General features: G+C 31.8%; 1 protein-coding gene across 1 annotated transcript in view; it reads right to left on the bottom strand.

The window, feature by feature from the left end:
- LOC114932524 (uncharacterized) overlaps positions 1-6,015 on the bottom strand; it is a 92,183-nt gene extending 86,168 nt beyond the window's left edge. The window contains exon 1 of the mRNA XM_085479746.1: positions 5,885-6,015. The gene's annotated coding sequence lies outside the window, so the exon portion shown is untranslated. The remainder of the gene's footprint in view (positions 1-5,884) is intronic.
- Between the last annotated feature and the right edge of the window lie 6,528 nt (positions 6,016-12,543).

The following is a 12,543-nucleotide window of genomic DNA, read 5'->3' as shown; positions in this document are numbered from 1 at the left end:
ATTACTAAAAAAACAATAAAAAAAGGAAATTGTTTTTGCAGAACTGCAGCGAGATTCAATTAGTCAAGCCAAGGTAATTTTAAATTGAATATTACCGTAAGAGTAAGTATTTTATAGAATATAAAAGGAAAAAAAAGAGAGAAATGCAGTTCGATTAATTTATATTCGCAATATGCCATTAGATTTGCACAATATATTGCACAATTAATTAAATTTATTTCCACGATTCTGTTACATTGAATAATTGAATACCGCACATTTCTTTTTTTCATTGTAACGTTATAAAATATTTTTATAACGTTACAATAAAAAGCCGACAGTGCGACAAAAATAAACGTTTAACATTTCAAGCATCTCTTTAACTGTGTCATCCGTTTATCGATATTTAAGTATATCGAATTCGTTGCACTCGATATTGATATTTAAGCATGTAAATAACTCGTGTTGGCATAACCGGTTTTTTTTAGCCATCCGCACGGAAGCGACATCGATCTATGTTATTCTCGTTACAACGAGAACGTGTATATCTATAGGGTGCACAAGAATAAAACGCCTTTATCTCGTTCCAATAATTCCTCGATACAATTAATCTGCCACCCAGATGCACTCATTGCCACACATTGACCTTACGTAATTGTTTGTAATAGCAGGTAACGAAGCTATACACAAGCAAGTGTGTTAGCATCGAGGAAACATAATATTATATAGAAACGAAATATATTCTATGCATTTGTGGTACGCGGTTATCGGTGGTTTGCGACACACGATCGCCAAATTTTTGTACCGCATCCGGCCATCGCAGATAAAGTCGGGAAAAAGATTCGCCGATTTTAAATGCTATGCTTTTTAAATGTTATATAGTAGCTGACGTTTTCCAATATTCATACAAGTAAAATTATTCTTTTTTAAAACATGATGAATAAAACGCAATGTATAAAATTTAAAAGATAAAATATTATTTTCTGAAAAATTTATCTTATTAAAGATATTGTATTCTTCAACTTTATTTGTGATATTAATTAATTATTAAATTTTCATAGCTTTATATTTATGTATAAGGCACTATAGATTTTTATAAATATATATGCAAATTTCACGACTTTCTGTCGGGTTCCACGAATAATAAAAGATTGAATAGATAATAATAGAGGTATACATGACAGTTAATTTAAATGTAATAAAAAATATTAACTCGAAACTTATTTCAAATAACATTAACTTTTTATAATTCAACAATTTTAATTGATTTCATTATTATACAATATATTATGTATATTTTATAAATTTAAAAAATTATAATGCAGAAAACATTATTTTAAATCGTAAATTATTAATATAGAAAATATGATTTTAAATCGATGCGTTGATTCTTCCCTGGTTTAGTTTTTCTGGGGTCTAAATTTTAAAAAAGTCTGAAAATTTATTTTCTTTCTTTATTTTCGGAGTAAACGCATTATTCTGCATAACTCGCGTACGAATAGCATAAAGCTTATTGACGCTAGTCACAAAAGGATTAAAAAAAAAATAGAACATTATTAATTTAAAATGACTTCATCAAAAATAACTAATGCTTTTCTAGCTCCCAGCAAGGATAACATTCGAAGCTTATCTTTCGAAAGCGATCTGCATTAATTCAAACTCCATCTCGTTTTATGAAACGTCCGCGGAGATGTTCGCGAGATTGTTGCGGATAGCTTAAGGTCGGGAGTATGTGGCAATTTTGGTGCAGGCCTTACAAAAGAGCAGCGTGTTCGCGTGTCTCGCATCGTCGTCTCGTCGTAGGATTAGAAAGCTAGGTAGTCGGTGTCTGGATACCTGTTCCCGGCGCAGACACAATTAAACCTAGTCCGCGCGAGAGGCGCAATGCATGTGCAGATATCGCACCCTGCCCCACGATCGCGAAGCAATTACAACCACAGTACTCGTTACACGCTCGACAAACCCTCTCTCTCTCTATTCTAGCGCAATTCTCTCGCGCGAACGCGAAACTCGCAGCGCGTGTCGAAACTTCCGACGATACTTCCGACGATAAGACGTCACGCTACAAACGGGAATTACGTGTATTGTATATCGGCGTGCCGCCATAAATGGAAATGACCCGTTTCTTCGACACAAGGGACTTCGTTGCGAGCGTGATAAGATAAGGAATTGTAAAATCGGATATTTTTTTCTATTGCGAAGAAAGAACAAGCTAAAGTCAATAAAGATTTTTTTTCTATAAATTTAATATAGTTAAATGGAATTCTGTTGAAAATAGTTTCTCATTCATCTCAACGTTTTTATTACGCAGTATTGATTCTCATAATATTTTATTTGTCACATTATTGTGATTTGAAATATGCACTGAACAATTCCTGAATTTCTATGCAATATCTGTATAGAACGAGTAATTATATAGAATATTTAAAACAAAAAAGAATATTTTATAGAAAACGCAATCGGTAAAAGCTCTTTAATCGCTTATTATAACTAATTGTTTGTTGCTTTGTTAATAACGACTTTCTGTCAAAGACAATAATTGCGGATATATTCCTGCGATAACAAAAGTGAAAAAATAAGAGAGAGAGAGAGAGAGTAGTATCGAGGAAATGGCATATCCAAAGCTAGCCGCAAATAACGCAGAACCAACCAAAGTAATGATGGGTTACTGACAAACGAAACTGCAACGGCAATTATACCTGCGGGTACTACAGGTCCGATATCCAGTGGTGTGCCTATGAAACCATTGTGACACGGCTGTCCATCGATATTAATTGATAAAACGAAATTCGAATTACTCCCGCGGCATACGATGATATTTTACAACTCGCGGAAATCTAGTTCGACGAAGTATGACAGCGGACAGCTCGATCGCTACCGTCCATTTCGCGTGAATAAAAGGTTTTGTCAGTTTCGTTAAAACAGAGGGAGACAGAGAAAGAGAGAGGACATTCTCAAAAACCTCATATGATTTTTTCATTTCACCTACATTTTTTTTTTAAACAATTAAGTATTGTAATTATGATTTAAGAATCAGTTGTAGTGAATTTATTTAGTTCATTCGTGCAAAAATTTGAGAAATAAACTAAATGATTGAGTCGAATAATTTTTATACACAGTCCTGAATTTTTGGTGTAAACATAGATTTTTATTTAGTTGAGATTGTAATATTAATTAAAATTATAATGAATTAATTTAGCTTTACATTACATATATGTTTTTCTTAAATGCAAATGTCTCTCTCCTTAATTACCATAACGTTTTCATCAACGTCAGTTAACTTTATCCTTAGTTCTGCAAACTGACAACAGAACTAATTGTAAGATTAAAGTCAAAATTCTTGACTTAGGTGAAATTGTTGTCGCCTACTTTTGCTGACCTATATTCTTTGTATACATATCAGGAATATTACATATAATACTATTTTATAAAATTAAATTATATTTTATATCTTCAAATTAGACGCAAGAAGTTTTTTATAAATATTCAACGATAATAGAAATAAAAGAGAGAGAAAAATCGTGTGTCAAATAATAATAACGGATAATAAAACTGGCTATGATAATCTAATATACACACACATTTACTGATATCTTTCTATTAAATAGTATACTTTCACTATACTTTTATTGACGATGCGTGACATATCACAAACCCGGAATTCGAGGAAGACTGGGAATTAATTGTCAGTCGCGTGAGAAGATTTCCGCTTGCCTAAGTGGAAGAACGATCGTTCATTAAGTCGACGAGACTGCAAAATCCGTTTCCGGACAGTTCGTCGATTAAGTCACCCCTTCCTCCACTTCCGTTCCGAAATCGTGACGCATTCACGCATTATCGTGCATCCGATAATGCAAACTAGATTGCCCCCAATTCACGCAATGTTGTACCTAAGCAAATTGGTAGACAAACATTCGATGAGACCCGTCAACAAACCAGCCGATTCAATTGCGACACCAAGGAATATGAAGTTCTTGAGAGATGATAATACAATGTCTCTGTGACTAGATGATTCTTATGAAATTCGTTCGGCATGCTTTAACGAGTCGGGCGGAATATATATTTTTATATTTCTTATTATTTCTTATATTTTATTATTAAGAAGAGAGAGAAAAGAGAGTTACATAAACCTTTTTTCTTATATAAATATAATATAATTGGGATACATTTAAAAAGCTTGTATTACTTTTTAACAATTATTTTCAAACATCAACCCATAAAAAATTGTTTAACTCAAGAGTACCTTAAATATTGAAGAATGTTATTAACATTTAAAGATAAAAAAGCCTAATACGAGAGAAAGACTTCACTTTGTAAAAAAAAAATTCCAAATAATTTCTGAGAATCTGAAGAAATAAAAAAGCTAGAAACAATTAAATTGTTTGATAAGTTTAATTACAATAGAACATTGTCTTGTAGTTGCAACATAATCGATTGAATGAAATTTAATTAAGGGGAGGTCGTGTTGAGGGTTGCGAACGTTTACCCTGAAAATGATTGATCTAGTCAGCCTCCGATTGCAAACTAAGGATTGAAACTGAGACCGCAGAACCATTACAATTAAGGTCACACAGAAGGGGTTTACGTGTCAAAGGACTATACTGTTGTATAGAAGGTAGAAGGCAGTGAACAACCAAGTTTCCTGTAAGCCTCATATCCGGATAAGATTGGCGGGTGTGTGCCATATATACACGAATGGCTATGAAAATAGTAGATTGTAGTGTAAAATGCAATTACGAATAAAAATAATTCAATCTAGAATTCAATGGGACAGACATAAAAATTTCAAAATATTCAAATTCCATGAAAAAAAAATCGAAATAGCCGGCGGGATATTTAACGTCATAAAAAATTTGTTAACAATTAAACAAATTCGAGAATAAAAAATTCACAACTAAGATAATAACAATACGTTATTTAGAACATTTTTTTTTAAAAAAAAAAAAAAAATAAATTAAAAAAAGAAACAAATTGTACTTCTGTCTGTATAAGAAAATTTAATTTGTTTGTTTAATTGTAATGTATTTTTCATAGATATAATTTGATATTGTTTCATTGATAACTGCTTATTCACTGATAGGTGTATCGATCCTAATTTGTTTCTAATTGTTTATCCTCCTTACTTTCTTACGAAGACATTTATGTTTGTGCGAAAACCGACGTAATGCAGCCGTACTATTAGCCGTACAGGTGAGTATCCGCGCATTCCTGCGGTACCAGTGACGTAACCGGATTATGTGGCATGCATAGGTGAATTAGCAGGCAAATGTTCGGTAAATTCGTTTGTTGGCCGATCGATATGTCGTGGTATCGGTATCCAGCAAATTCGATTGCCCGAATAGCGATCGAGATACTTGTCCGAGTGAGATAGCAATACCACAAATAGCGGTACAGCATCGTAATTTTACCTGAGAAATGCAATTAAAATCAAGAGTATTGAAAACTTCGAACTTGTGGTATACATCTTCATTACTATATAATCATTTTGTTCCAATAACTTTGATCATTAATGTTGAAAATTCTACTCCCTCACTAAATTACGATACTTCACTTCAATAGAAATTTAACTTTAAATATTATTTAGATAAACTCGCGACTCTCTTCTGTTTATCATAGTACTGTCATTTAACTTATATTTTGAGCAACAAGTTTCGGAATTAATCTATTTCTCGTTGAAGTAACATTTAATTCGGGATAAAGTAAAGCAATATCACGAATCGCACATTTCCCTTCCAGTCATGACAGATGAACGTAAAGAATGATCAGACGCAAAGCGTTTTAATGTTAGCACTGTTCAAAGTTACGATGAAGCTCACGTACTACTTGAATGCGTTCCTCCGCTCGTCCGTACATCAAAAGTTCGACCCCGAAGGTCTATTAAACTTTATCTCGCTGTTTGACTCACCGTTTCGCAAAGTTGGCTCGAGAAATTCCACCGAGAGTCCCTTCCTTTTTTTTCCGCCTTCTTCGTCCTTGGCTCAACGCACAGTATCACATAAGATCGTTTCGCACCTGCTTCACACGTCCACACTATCGTACACTATAAATTCTAGCCCGAGAGACAAAACAATCTTGTAAAAACAGCCAGGTTGTTGTCGTGAAGGTCAGAATTTCGCGGCCGCGATTTTAATTGGCTGACCAGTTTTATATTATAAATTCGAGCTTCGTCGAGAGCGCCAGGTTCACGACAGATCGAGTATACCACAATACCGGTTTCGTGAAAGTGGATTACGCATGTGGAAGTGAAATTATACTACTGCCTCGAAAAGCGGAAAGTTTGACATTTAATGCGAGATACAAAAACATAGTGACTATTGATATAAATTTAAAAAATGTTACTCGCAACAGAAACGAAAGTGGTCTTTTTTTTAAATAAATATCAGTCATTAGTATACGTATATATACATACATATATATATATATATATATATATATTTATTTATTTCTTCGATAATTACTTTTTATGTTACTTTCTAATTTTATATGCCACTATTTCTAATAAGATACTTTAAAAAGCCGGATTTTTTATAAAAATATTTTTATATTTAATTTTGATCAAATTTAAAGAATAAAATTTTTGACGCAATCTTACAGCATTAGATTTATATATAGATCACATTACACACACATATAAACATACATAAGTAAATTATATTAGGCGCCGTCTTAAATTTGTCATACGATATACTAAGTGACTATAATATGCTAATCAAAATGTTTGACTCATGTTTTATGCAGAGACATGAAAGAGTAAACCTCTCCATCGTCGAATTTCCACAATTCTCGTATATGTATACCTATATGTATGTATATATATTACACTCAGTAGTTGATTGCAATCTGTAACTTTAATCAAAAAGATAGAAACGAAATATTGAAAAAGAGAATATTATAAAAATGTTCATAAATATATTTAAACTAAAAATAAAATAAGTTATATAAAATGTTGATACAATGCTTTAATCTTTGCGCTATATATATCAATAATTTATGGGATTTTACTACAAAATTATATCGTTATATATCGATACAAATTATGTATAATAACATTGAAAGAGATGTTATTATAATTAATTCGCGTCCACTTCTACGTTAGAAATGCAAAATGATACATTAACACATGATAAACCGGTTGATATTGCGGAAAATTTTCACGGTTAATATTCTGATCTAATAGATTATCAATTTTTCGAATGTTTTCAAATTCAATATAATTTAATCTCTTAACAATAATAGTCTAAATATATGTATAATCATTAAAATTTCAATAATAAATTATCATTATATTTAATATAATATTAATTATAATAATATTTCAAAAATTGGATATTTACATTTTCGCTCTAATAAAATTGTATCTTATTAAAGAATATCAATGAGAAATTTCAAATATCTCTAAAATTGTCAAACTCTTGTTTATTCAAATTTGCACTTTAATTTAACTTTTTGAGATATAAAATGTGTTCTATCTCTGACACTTTAATCTCTTGCAATTTGAATTTCCCTTGAATTTGTCATCAAAAAAGTTTCCTGTCATTATAGCATCGTTTTAGCGATAACAGACGTAGGTAATCGCTAATTTCCGTGCATACACACGCACACGGTCCAATATACAGCGATCGATCATCTACAGCCAATTCCGATGTATAACCCGGGTGCAACCAAACAAATTATTTCCTCCCGATTAGAGCTCAACGATCATTGGCGGTAACGTTTCAACGTAGCAAGCCTAATACAGTCAACCATCGAAATAAATTGCATGCTGACACGATGCATCATTTTGTAGCTCTCGCATTCACATTCGCGTTTATTTTCCGCGTGATCACTATGTTCACCGTAAAAAAAAAATGAATGAATTTTTCACAATATAATAATCTTTTATATTGGATTTTATCATCTACGTGACTACAAAAATGTGAGAAAGAACTTGTTAGAAAATTGATTCAAGTCTAATTTCTGGGGCTATTTTCTCAGTCTGGTCGTTTATATACATTCTTTCTACTTTATCGATACAATAATTAAACCCATAGTTACAGATTAAATGCGATCATATTGAACCGTTAATTTCAGTATTGTATTACCAAAAGCAATTTGAGGCAGCTGTCATCAATTTCAATCCACGTGATATATCGATCGGACATGCTAATATCAAAGCCCGCGGCTCGAATGAAGCGCACTCGAGAAATGGGTTTTAGTGCCGCACTAAAATTCATAAAAATGCAGAAAATTCCTCGCTCGCCATCTCCTGCTTAAATTGGTCACGACAAGCGCCAAACTCGATTTCGGACGTGCGCCACAGTGCAACCTCTCTATACGTACTCGATACTATTTACAATTCCACCTCACACGCTCCGTTCTCACGAGTATCGACCGCGTTACATCCGCTTTAGAGAACGAAAGCAACGAAAAAAAAAAATAAAAAAATAAAAAATAAATAAAAGAGAAAAAAGAAGAAAAAGGAAATACAAAGGCAAGGAAAACCTGGCACACGACGATCCGCCAGGCAGCACGCGAACGATCTTCGAATAGACGATACCCGAAGAGGCTCTCAAGCCCGCTGTACCAGATGGAGGTCTACCGAGACACTGGCGACTTCTCTCACTACCAGGACATTCGCCAAGTTGAGACCAGAAAGAGAGAGAACAGAATGATCCTCTCCTCTCTCGCTTACTCGCGTGTACGACGGACGTGTTCGCTTTCGTTCGCTTTTCATGATTTTCTCCTATCCCTCCTCGTCGCAGAGGCTCGCACTCTGGGCAGACACGTGGGGAGAGTGAGAGGTCCCTGTGAATGATTTCGCGAGGGCTTGGCCCGAATGGCCGCGTATATGTCACGGTAGCGCGATCGAATAAGTTGTCTCTTCCCGTGAGAAAAGTGTAGCGTTACTGGCGATGCGATGGTCGGTTGGATGGAATTGATGGTCAGTGCCGAAGTGGACAGACTGAGTAATTGGTTCACGTTTCTCTGACTCAAGATATACATCCGGGAAAGCAAATGGCTCGAATATTCTAAATTTCTGCTTCTGACACTCGCAAGCGGTTTAATGTCAACTTGAAATCGCCATGTATTATAGCAAGGTAATATAACAATAATGAAAATAATTGTAAAAGTGTTAATTTTTCATTTAAAAAATAATTACATAATTATAGCTTAATTGTTGGATATCTCTTTTCTCTGAATTATAACTGTTTTTATTAAAAATGTTATATATTGATAATTTCGACAGATTTATTACATAATGTATTTAAATCATGTATTTACCTTTGCCATCGAAAAAATATCGGGAAGCTGTTGTGAGTTTGAATCTTTAATCGGAGTAGAGCGGTATTACGTCAAAAGTACGAATTAGAACACGAACTCATCTTCCATAATCTCACTTTACGCGAGACTTCCGATAAGTCATTTCATCATCGAATTAATACTGGTACACAATATATAATCATGAACTATTTTTACTTGTGTTTTCACTTGTACGATACCATGATGCAAGAGAAAATGAAATTTTTTGAGGCATCGTCTTCTTCCTGATTCACCACAATTACAAATCTTGTATCTTTATTAAACTTTAGCGAATGCCAAAAACAAATATTATCTCTATTTTTCAAAACTTGTAATTCAAAGATTAATTGTTTTGTTTTCTTTAAAAATTTTTAATAACAGTTTTTAATTTATTTTTATACATACATGTGCTTTAATATATATATTAAATTGTAAAATAAATTTTGATATATATAAGTTCAAGAAGAATGTATAAAATAGCTTTTTGTAAAATAATTTGCAGATCAACCTGATAATAATTTGTTCTTAATTTATATTTTTTCTAAAATTGCCGTCTGTTGCCCAACTATAATTATAAACTATATATTAGTTTCGTTCTACACGTGATGTATCGTGACTCTCACTCGCTGAACCATAAATTAGAAATCCACCACCAAATTATCGACAAGCAAAGAAAAAGTTTGCGCATACACGCCCAATCACTTTCTACCCAATTAAATATCTCTCTTCTTCTTACATCGAAACATCAAATTACAAAAGATGATGTTACGGATGTTGTACGCATGTTATGAAACTTCTTACGAGATAAGAAGATATTCCTTTGTTCTTATATAGTTTCTTCTCTTCCTATAATAAAATCGATTAATAAGTATACGAAAAATTGTACTGTATTCGCAATAAAATAATACAAATTAATACAGTATATATACTAATAAAATTTTACAATATACTTTATAGTATAATTGGAACGTCTCTATAATCTCGGACGTTATATCGATCTGGATTAATTCAATCAAACGATCGGATGTTGCGAAGTACTTGCTAATAGGCCCTACAGAGTGAGACTACTCTAGCTGTTAGTGCCTCGTTGGGTTAATTGTTGCGGTAGCTTTGTAATTTGTAGTTCTGGTTGTGGTCAGCGATACGTCATGCAACAGTCGGCATGTGACGAATTGCAGGATTATTGCCTTGGATATATCGAGATGGATACCAAGATGATACTCTTTGACAAGGATTATTGATTGCTTAATGACTGTTACTGTCCATTTGTGTACAATGTAACACACATAACAAAAATATTCTTTTCTCCTTTCCTCTAGTTTAAATTTAAATTTGGAATTTAACCATGTTCATAAATGTTTTAATTTATAATGTAAATAAATATTAAATTTTTATACATAGAGACTATATCCTAATTTATAGTTTTAAAATTTTTTATTTTAATTATATTCTGCGAAAGTTTATTTTTAGGAATCTATAGGGATATTTTCTTAACCATGTGTTATTTCTTAGAAATTTTTTGACTAAAAAAATTAATTATAAAAAGTGAACAGTACCAGCTCGTGAGAAACAATACAAACAATCTAAATAAAAACCGCAATTATTATAACTTCAAATCATTATAACTTTATAATTTTCTTTTTTATTATTTTTTAATTTGATTTTCTTTACAAAAGTTTTTTTTTTTATTTATACTGTTAGTCAGCCAACAATGGACGGGTGGTATTCAGAAATTCATATATATATATCGACGCTTGTCGTTATTTGTCGGGTATTGAATTGCTACTGTAATCACACTTTAACACGAATGGGTACATATAATTAACAGATGACAGATTATATTTTTAAACGTTTTAAATTTTATTGCGTATATATCATAGATGTTTATATTAAATTTAGTTTTTAAGTTTTTTACGCTGAGGATGACCCAAAAAAAGGTGCCGAAACGTATGTTATTGAGATGATATTATTGTAATGTTTTTGTATATTCATGGAAAATTTTTAATTTTTAATTTTATATTAATAAAGGTACGCGTTTAAACATCGTAGCGCTTGCTCGTAATTATTGCCGTTTTTATTTAGATTGTTTGTAAAAAAATTAATCAATATTAAATAAGATTAACCAAATTGTTTACGTTCATAAAAACAATTACGATATTTAAAAAGAAAATTCTTTCTTATGTTAAAAAAAGAATGCATTAGACCTATTTTTTTTAATCCGTCTAAATTTTATTGAAAGACGTGTGAATATAGATTACGTTGAAACTTTAGTTTTACGGGAGAAATCAAGATGAAAAAAGGATTCCGTGTTAACATCTACTTTGAGATTTTAGCATCGGTGCATCCGAATAATAAGAAAGCTCTTCTTACAGCTTTGGAAATCAATGAGGAGCGACGGCGCCAGGGAAACTTTCCGATTGTCTCGAGAGATGCTGCACCGAATAAATTAAACAAATTGAAAAATTGACTTCGAGATAAAGAATGCTTCGCAATTCGGAAATTGCAGACAATGTGAATAACAAAAGCAATAATTTCGCGACCACAATATAATCGTTTGCTTTTAGCGACAAAAGAATTTCCAATAATTGACAGAGACGACAATCATGCGCGTTTTGTGAAGATGGGAAGTTGCAGAAAACAGTTATTATAATATTCGTGGATAGCGATTAATTATTGGAACTATAGTTGCACAACTTTTTTTGGACGTTGGATAAATATAAATTATTTATTTATATATATTATCTTATTTTGAAGCATTATATTTTTATTTTATGAATAATTTAAATCCGTAAAAAAATACATATTTTATGATTCAGTGCATCAAAATAATTACAATCCAGTTGCAATAAGATTTCTAAAAAAATATGTAATCTCTGTAAAATATAATTTATATTTTTATAGAAAATATATTTTACGTTACTCTTTTTTTATATTCTTCTTCATTAAACTTTCATACAGCAAATAATACGCGAGTATGTATGCAAATGTTAATTTTTTTTGCTGCAATTCTAACGGCTATCATATGTGCTACATCGTAATATAATTTAATATAAATAAATTCTTTATTTTGTACTAAAAAATCACTACAAAATTATTTAGCAAAATCGTTTTTAAAAAGAAGCAAAGTCTACTTTGATTACCTCTTGTATAATTAGTTTTGAGGTGATATATAACTTGCCTGTGAACGAATAAACTGATTTTATAGAATAAAATTATTTAATATTTCAGAATAAACGTCACGATTTTACGTAACATTGACACATGTCAATATAAACGAGTTTTACG

The sequence above is a fragment of the Nylanderia fulva genome, unplaced genomic scaffold (genome assembly GCF_048542155.1).
Source record: "Nylanderia fulva isolate GAGA-0341 unplaced genomic scaffold, ASM4854215v1 Scaffold13, whole genome shotgun sequence".
Taxonomy (NCBI): domain Eukaryota; kingdom Metazoa; phylum Arthropoda; class Insecta; order Hymenoptera; family Formicidae; genus Nylanderia; species Nylanderia fulva.
Note: the sequence above shows the minus strand (reverse complement) of the source record. Positions and strands in the feature narration are given on the sequence as shown.